The sequence below is a fragment of the Equus quagga genome, chromosome 11 (genome assembly GCF_021613505.1).
Source record: "Equus quagga isolate Etosha38 chromosome 11, UCLA_HA_Equagga_1.0, whole genome shotgun sequence".
Classification (NCBI taxonomy): domain Eukaryota; kingdom Metazoa; phylum Chordata; class Mammalia; order Perissodactyla; family Equidae; genus Equus; species Equus quagga.
The window spans coordinates 57,648,536-57,657,268 of NC_060277.1; the positions used below are offsets into that span (position 1 = coordinate 57,648,536).

The 8,733-nt window shown below is 59.3% G+C and overlaps 1 long non-coding RNA gene across 1 annotated transcript; it reads left to right on the forward strand.

Moving 5' to 3' along the window:
* Window positions 1-4,611: 4,611 nt before the first annotated feature.
* LOC124246482 (uncharacterized) lies at window positions 4,612-6,883 on the forward strand. Its single transcript, XR_006890504.1, has 3 exons — window positions 4,612-4,700; window positions 5,437-5,603; window positions 6,722-6,883. It is a non-coding gene; the product is annotated as an uncharacterized LOC124246482 (long non-coding RNA).
* The last annotated feature ends 1,850 nt before the right edge of the window (window positions 6,884-8,733 follow it).

Consider the following 8,733-nt stretch of genomic DNA (forward strand, 5'->3'; position numbering starts at 1 on the left):
GCCACCACCACAACCCCCGCGCCCCTCCACCCCCGCCACCCCCACACCCCTGTCCCCTCCCCCTCCGCTCTCCAATTTTCACCTCACCCCCTGAACCTGTCACTACTTCATAAAACTTGAAACTGTTCTACAAACAGATGACTTTTTTAAAGGACTTCTTTTAAAATAGCAATAAATGTATTTAAAGGAGAAACTTGCATATCGCTACTCTTAAGTGGAAAATTTGTGTCACTTTATACATAATAACAAGGAAACTACGATAAAAATAAGACAATGTTATTAAGTGCTGTTGGACACTGTTTCTCACGAAGTTGCGCCCGGCCTGCTCTTTGCTCGACAGGGAGAGTAGCCGAGCGTCAGAGAGAGGTTTTCAAAACATTTTACATCCCGACCTAGGAGACACATAAAGACGAAGCACAAACTTCACAAAAGAATACTCTCATTTTTCTGATTTGTCTAATCTATTTTATTTTAAAACATATTCAAAGGCAGGTAGGTGCTCAAGTATAAACAACGTTGGTGGGTATCCCGCAGGTGGCGCAGTGGTTAGGTTCCCACATTGAGCTTCTCGGCCCCGGTTCGCAGGTTCGGATCCTGGATGCGGACATGGCACCACTTGGCACGCCATGCTGTGGCAGGCGTCCCACATATAAAGTAGAGGAAGATGCGCACGGATGTTAGCTCAGGGCCAGTCTTCCTCAGCAAAAAGAGGAGGATTGGCAGCAGATGTTAGCTCAGGGCTGATCTTCCTCAAAAAAACTAAAATAATGTTGGTGGGTGTTGGAGCTGAGCGGTGGTACTGCGGGCTCATACTTTCTATTTTTTGTGCACGTTCAGAAATTGCAAATTAAAAATAACTTTTAAAAAACTGCTAGTTTGGATTCAGTGCACTGATTTGACAACTCACTAACGGGTCACACCCGGTATTTGGAAAAACGTTGCCATTTAAAATTCCCCTAACGCCGCACAGAGATTTCACCTGGATATAATGCACAGCTCGAAAGAGAATTAAGAAGGAAACGCCTTCCCACTGCAGTTGACTACCTCCGCAAACGGCGCCGCCAGTTTCTCCCCTCCCTGAACACACGCGCCCCCCCCCCCCACCAGCAGGGGAAGCCTATGCCGCCCCCCGCCCCCCTCGCCCCCGCACCCCATCCGGTGGGCCCCGACCAGGAGAAGGTACCAGAAGCAATGTGTGGGCCTTCGGAGTCAGGCCCTCGAGAGCACTGGAAGCGGCTGCCTTCTCCGCCTGGCAGCCGTGCTGGGATGAGCCCCCGGCGCGTGAGGAAGCCCGAGAAGCCGCGTGGGAAGATGCCTGCGGAGGAAACCCGAGGCCGTCAGCCCGCAGCCCCGCCGATGTCCCGGGGTCGCCGCCCAGAGACCCTCCTTGCACTGAAGCGCTTGTCTCGGGGTCCATTTGAGGAGAGCCCGAGCCGCGGCGGGGAGCGCTCCCCAAAGGGGGGCTGCCGACCCCCCAGCTCCAGCTGCGCGCGCGCCCTCCTCTCGGGCCGGGAGAGCGACCCCGAAGGGAGCCGGCCCGCGCGTTCGGCCCGCGCTCGCCGGGTGCGGGCTCCAGCTGTGCTTTCTCGCCCACACCGCGCTGAGCGGCATTTCGTCGATTTTACAGACAGGCACGCAGGCCTGGAGCGGTCAAGCTGTGAGAAACAGCCGCGGGACTCCCACCCGGGAGGCGGGGCTCAGCGCCCAGGCGCTAACCACTGGGCAACAGTGCCTCTCCCAGCCCAGGCATGAAATCCAAGCCGCTTGGCCTGGTTCTCCCGCCCTTTCTCGACCTGGTCCCTGCCTGGCCTCCTCGGTGCCACTTGCACTCTCTTCTCAGGCACCCTGAACCACTGGACAAGCCTCGATGCCTCGGGCCTTTTCACTGCTGTTCCTTCTGCCTTGAACACCCTTCCTCCTTGTATGTAGTCGCCACTCTTCAAGTCTCAGGCCTGTGTGCACTGTCACCTCCTGAAAGCTTCTCCTGCACCCCACCCCCCAGGCTGGGTCAGGCTCCTGTGGGCTCCATGGCCTCCCAGGTAGCCCCCATTTGATCACAGGGGCTGTTTCTGTCTCCAAGGGTGGGGTCCCCACTGCTGGGTCGCAGCACTGCCCAGCCTGGGACTGGCACGAGGATGGGTGTACAGCAGGGTACGGCAAACATTCAGACATGTTGATAGAGTGAACGGGCACCATCCTGCCCAGGCCTGGGACTAGCCTATGCCAGCTCCAAAATCTATAAACCAGCATTCTTGGGCACCTACTGTCTGCACAGCACTGTTCTAATGAAGGAGACAGACTCCTGCACTCACAGGGCTACTTTCTCACAGAGCAGACAGAGGATAACACAGTAACCCAGATGTGATGCTTGGCAGGTGATGATATGTGGAGAGAGTAGAGCAGGAGGATAAGGAGATGGGAGGTGAGGGAAGGCCTCCCCGAGGAGGTGATGTTCCAATAGAAATCTGAAGGAAGTGGGGGAGCCACAGGAAGATCTGGGGGAAGAGTGTTCTGGCAAAGGGATGGCAAGTGCAAAGGCCCTGAGGTAGGAGTGTACTTCGGGTTTTGAGGAGCAGCGAGAAGGCAAGTGTGGCTGGAGTGGGGGGAGGGGGAGAGGGGCAAGATGAAGCCAGGAGGTAACAGGGAGCAGCACAGGGGCACATTCACTGAGAAGCTAGTAAAGCTCAAGCCGCAGTCACCTCGCCTGCCCAGGCCGTCGAAGGCACCAGCGGGGGCCTCACAATGTGTTCACCTGACCACATGCTTTGTAAAATGTGCAAAAGTAAGTTGAATCCCTTTTCTGACACTCTATGTGGTTTATATCAAACCATTGAAAAGCCAATTTAAACATTTTTCAAGGAACATAGGTCAGTTTTAGAGATGCAATGCGTTTCACTTCTCTTCTCTACTCTCCGGGTGGATCGCAGCACGCACCTGTCCACCGTGTTGGACACACTCGGTCTTGTTGCTCATCGCCGTCCGTGGTACGGAGAGGCCCCACTCACCTTCCATCCTCTGCTGATGGGCAGTTCACGCTCGATGGACCTCCAGTGTGGGGCTATTATGAATAGAGCCGTGAACATTCTAGAACGTGTCTCTTGGTGCACATGCCTGCACGTTTTTGTTGGGTGTTGACCCAGTGGGACTGCTGGCTGAGGGCGCATGTGCCCTCCCTCACAGGCACACTGAGCTGTCTGCCAAAGGGGTCGCCGTACCAGACGAGCAAGCTATTTTTATCCCAGTTGGTCAAGACCACTCTCTTCCAGTCTGACTCCCCCTTCCTCCCAGATCCCCTCATTTTGTATTCATAAGATTGCATTCTTTTTCTTAAAGAGGGCCTCCCACATCATAGAAGCTTCAGACCCCACAAAACCTGGCTGTACCCCTGAGGGGTGGCTTTGAGACCATGGTAAGGCTGAGGGAGCTGGGAGCCCAGCGAGGGTCTGAGTGGAGCGGGGAGGAGAGCCGAGTTAGGTGTGGGGATCAGACTGAAGACATGCGTGGAGGAGAGGAGGCGGGTGCGGAGGGCACCTCGCGAGCCCAGGTAAGGGGTGTTGGGGGCCTGGAGGAGGATGGGGACCGTCAGTCAGATTCGGGGTACATTTCAGAGGCAGCCAACAGGATTCGCTGGTGGATCAGATGCAGGAAATGAGGGAAAGAGCGATTTCTCTCCTGAGCAGCTGGCAGGATGCAGTGTTGTGGAGGAGGCAGAGGGTGGAATGGCTGTGGGGGAAGGTGGGGAGTCGTTTTCAGATGTGGGGATGTTGGCCGCATGGGGCTAAAGTTGAGGGGAGGGCAGGTCTGAGGACGGCATTTTAGGAATCATTAGGGCATAGCTCGTGTTTAGATCCTCGGGATTGAGGCCACCCTGGGAGTTAGTCTAGACAGCAAAAAGGCCCTGGGCGCACCCAGGGGTGCCCCGGCACTAACAGGTCAGAGGGAGGAGGAGGAACCAGACAAGGAGCCGCTGCAGAACCGGGCGGAGAGACCCATGCAAGGAGTGGGGGACAGCATGTTGTACATCCGTGCCATCCCCCAACGGCCTGCTGGATGGACACTGATGTCTGCACCTCCTTGTGACGCCGCCCCCAAGGTGTCACCTCTGCCTTGCTGGCCCCCCGCCCCCCCAGTTTGTTTCTTAGTAGCACTCACCCCGCAGTGTCATTGACACTATGCTTCATATTTACTTGTTTGTTGACCGTGCCCTCCCTGTCTGCTTCCTGAGGCAGTGATTTTGCTCATCCTCATCACCGCTGTATTCCCAGGGCCCAGTTGGGTGCCCAGCAGACGGCGGATGCTCAGGAAATAGCGGGGGGATACATTTTGCAGAAGGGGGAAGCAGGCTCAGAGGGAGGGCGATTTGCCCGAGATTACACGAAGAGAAGGCAGGACAGGGACTGGGGCAGGGTCTGCGGCCCCGAGGCAGCTCTTCCCGGGGTACCGGCCCCGTTGCTCATCTGGACCGCCGGACCTGCACCGGAGCTGGCGCCCGGCTGTCCCCCACGGGGCCGGGACGGCGCGGCGACCCGAGAGCGGCCGGCAGAGGGCGCTGTCGACGCGCGTCCCCGGGAGGGAGGCGCGGGCCTGGGAGGCGAGGCCGCGGCGGGGCTGTAGGAGCCCGTGGGAGGCCTTCACCGGCCTGGGGAGGGGTGCCGAGGGCGGCAGGCTTCCCGGGAGATGACTTGACCGCACCCCGAAGGGTAAGCGGGAGTGGAGTTCGAGGAGGGCGGGCGCCGGGGAGGGCGCGGCCGAGTCGCCGGGTGGCCGGGAGCGGGCGCCGCCTGGCCGGTCCCCGCGCCTCGCCCGCTCCGAGGCGGTCCGAGCGGCGCTGGCCCGCGGAGCCTCCATCGGCGCCCGGACGCGGGGCGACGCGGACGGTCAGGGGTGGCGGCCGGCAGGGGCCCGCCTGCGCTCCGGGGCTCTGTGGTCCCTGCGGGGCCAGGCGGCTGCGGCGACCCCGCCCTGAGAGACGGAGGGCGGGGGGTCAGGCGGGAGGGGCCTGAGGGCCGGGCCGGGCCGGGCCGGGGGTGGGGGCGCCTGGACGGCTGCGGGCGCGGCTCGAGCCCAGGGGCCCCCTCCCCCGCCCGCCTCCGCCCCGTCACCTGTAGAGTGGGGTCCAGGGGGCCGTCTGAAGCCCCTTCCAGGTCCTGGGACGAGGTCAGCAGGAAGGATCGACTCCTAGGGTCGCCCTCCCACTTCCTGCCACAAGAGCTTCGAGGGACCATGTTGTCAATAATAATAATAATGCCTTTTTTTTTTTTTTTTTGGTTACACGGAGAAGAGAGGGCGGGGCAGGGATTCAGGCTAGGTCTGTGGCCCCAAGGCTGAGACCCCTCTGCCGCTCTTCCCGGGTTTGTTTGATGTCCATATTTATGAGATCAGTTAACACCCCAACAATACCATGAGTGAGGAGCAATTACTGATCCCCTTTCACAGATGAAGAAACTGAGACTCAGAGAGGGAGGTGACTTGTGGAAAGCCACGCAGCTGGGAAGAGCAGTCTGGTTCCAGGGCGTCTGGGTCTCTAAGGTCACTTGAGTACCCCAGCCCCGTACCAGGGATAGAGAGACCCCAAACCTCGGCTCTGCTCTGAGCACAGAGAGGTATGTGGCCCCAGATGTCTCCCCCAGAGTGACCTGGAGGGTGCAGGGGAGGACCCCCTTCAGCGGGGGGGCCTGCCAAGCCCTGGAGCTCAGCTAGATGTGGGCAGCTGGTCCTGGGTCTGGGGATGGTGCCCGGCCGCCTGGGTGCTGGCACTAGAGTGGCGGCTGTGGGTTAAAATCCTAACTGTAGCTCCCTCTGCTGCGTGAGTGCGGGTGGGTTGCCTAGCTGCTCTGTGCCTCAGTTCCCCCATCTGTGGAATGGGGTAATAACAGCGCCTCCCTTAGAAGGTTGCTGTGAGGATCAGTGCAGCGCTTGCCGGCTGTTCCGGGGCTCTCCTCCGCGAGCTTCTCTCTCTCCTGGTTCTGGAAACCCTCACTTCACCTTCAGCAAAGCGGGCAGTAAACCTGGTCTCCAAGACTCAAACATCGCAAACCAGGGCTCCTGAGTTCTCTCCAGGGTCCTCTGGGGTCGGCACTGTTGTTAATCCCACTCTTCGGATAGGAGCTCAGAGGGAGGGAGGGACCGGCCCTGCAGCCACACAGGGGGATGAAGAAGGTGTCTGTGCGGGATGGGAAGTGACCTCGAGCCGTATTGTCAGATGTTGTGAATGAAAAAAAGCCAAGCGCTGAGCAGGGTGCGGTGTCTGCTCACACTCCAGTTGAAAAGGGAGTGGGAGGGTGGAAAACAGAGGTGGAGTTGCCTACACGTGCATAAAATATTTCTAAATTCTTAACAGGGGATCGGTTACATTCTTTACCCCCAGGGACGGGACTGGGTGGCTGGAGTTCATGGTTAAAGGAAACTTTTTGCTGCACATGTATGAAATACTTAAAAGGGGTATTTTTATGTGTTAACTTTCTGAAACAAGGGCTGAGAAGGCGAAGTAAGTACATTAGTTCAGGGGTTCAAATTCCAACACCAACAAGGGCCAGGCAAGCAATGTGAATGAGTGAAATAGGGAGTGGTAGGGACTGTGAGACATTAGGGACTGGTGGGGACTGAGTCTGTGAGGTGGGTTCTGGGAAATTATTTCTCTTCATGATAAAAGGGACAGATACTTTTAGTTAACCCTAAACTTAACCATTTCTCTTCCTTCCTGTCTTGAATGTGAATGCAGGTGCAATGCCAGGAGCAATAGCAGCCATCTTGCAAACAAGAGGAAAAAGCCAAGAGAATTGCAGAGACACCAGCCCTGACATCATTTGCCTGGAAAAACAATGCCAGCCATAGCTGATCTCCAAGCTCACCGTGATAGGGGAAAATAAACTCTTTGTCAAGCCACTGTGATCTGTTTTCTATTTTTTGTAGTCAGACACGTTCTTAACTTTACAGAAGATGGGTATTTGATAGAATTCAGAGGGAAGGGAAAGGGAGAGGCTGGGCAGGGGTCAATGGAGGGTAAAGGTCAAGAGGAGAGACTTTATTTGAAGATGGTGGAGGCCTGAGCATGTTTCTATTATAATAACCAGCATTTATTAAGCACATACTACATGCCAGGCACAGCAATTTACATGGAGCATTTTATTTCTCACCACAGTCATCGGAGCCGGGCCAGGCTTTATCCTCATCACATAGAGGAGGGAACTTCAGCCCAGAGAAGCAAAGCAACTCAGCCAAATGTCCCGCGGCCAGTAGGCAGTGCAGGCAGGGCCTGAACCCAGGCAGGCGCACGCAGTCCAGCCAAAGATGGGCTCTGGGTCCTCGGTCAACGGGGCAAGCAGATGTGTGCGTGAATTGAGGAGCCTTCCTGCTCCTCTGGGGCCTCAGTCTCCCACCTGTGAAATGGGGTGACTGTCTCACCTCCGTGACGGGGCCCCAGGAGCCTGCCTGCGGCCAGGCCCTGGCCCCTGTGAGGGCTGAGGCAGGAGGGCCGGGCGGGCAGGGACATGCAGCCGGCGCGGGGGCGGGGGCGGGGGCGGGGGCGGGGGCGGGGGGGATGGGCGGGGGCTCCACGCCCGGCGCAGCGGCCACATGCTGGGATGGGGGCTGTGGGCCTGGGGACCTGGACGGCCAGCCTGGCCCTGGCGCGGGGGTCAGCCGCGATGCTGGAAGCAACAGGACCCCGCCTGGGGAGAGCGTCCGCGAGACGCCCGCAGAGCCCGAGGTCTCCCGCCCCGTCCCGCGCGAGGGTCCGGGGAGCCGGGAACCGCCGCCGCCCCCCGTTCGCGCCCGGCCTCCGCCCGGTGCCCACCGTCCCCGCCGGCCGGAGCCCCCCGCGCGGAGCCTTCCGGACGGATTGCGCGCCCCCAGCCGGAGGGGAAGGCCGATGGAGGGGCGGGGCCGGTCCCCCTCTGGGCTGCAACGCCGCGACGGAAGGCGGCTGTGATGGGGAAGGGTCGGGAGATTCGGGAAACGCAGAAGAGGAATGAGGAAAGGCTGCCTGGAGAAGGCGCCGTTTACGCCTCGCCTGGAAGAGCCAGGAGTCAACCGAGGACTAGGGTTTCCGACAACAATGCATGCAGTCAACTAGCATTTATTGATCTCCTACTGCGTGCCCGTCCCTCTGTGGGGCCCTGGGGCTCGGGCAGCAGGCAGGATAAGTTTGTGCTCTCACGGGATTTTCAGGGGGGGTCAGGGGAGGAGGCAAACCGGCCCCGGCTCCTGAGGAAGAGCGCCGTAAGGGGCAGGAAGCGCGGTGCTGGTCTGCAGCCGTGGTCAGGCCCGGCTGCCCTTCCGGCACTGGGGTGACTGCCGGCGCCTGAGCACGGGCTACCGAAGCGGAGAGAGAGGGGTGGAAGGGAGTTCCAGGTGGAGGGAACAGCCAGTGCAAAGGCTGGAAGTGAGGAGGATGCGGGAAGGCAGGGCTGCTGGAGCTGAGTCCACAGGGGGACATGGACTAGGAGCTGCCCTTGATCCATGGGGCCAGCGGGGAGCAGAGCAGCGCAACCACCTGCCCAAGGTCACAAGCGGTGGAGCTGGGATTCCAGCCCGGAACGCAGGGACGTCAGCCCTTAACCACGGGTGTTTCCATGGCTTTTCAAAGCAGACCCACTGACACACACCCCTCCAGGAGCAGCCACCAGCCTCCCCTCGAGAGCCATCGCTGGGCTGCTGGGCCTCCAGGGGCAGGTGCTGACAGAGGGGACAGCCGACGAGAGGCAGGAGGTGCTGCCCTGGGAGAGGCAGCAG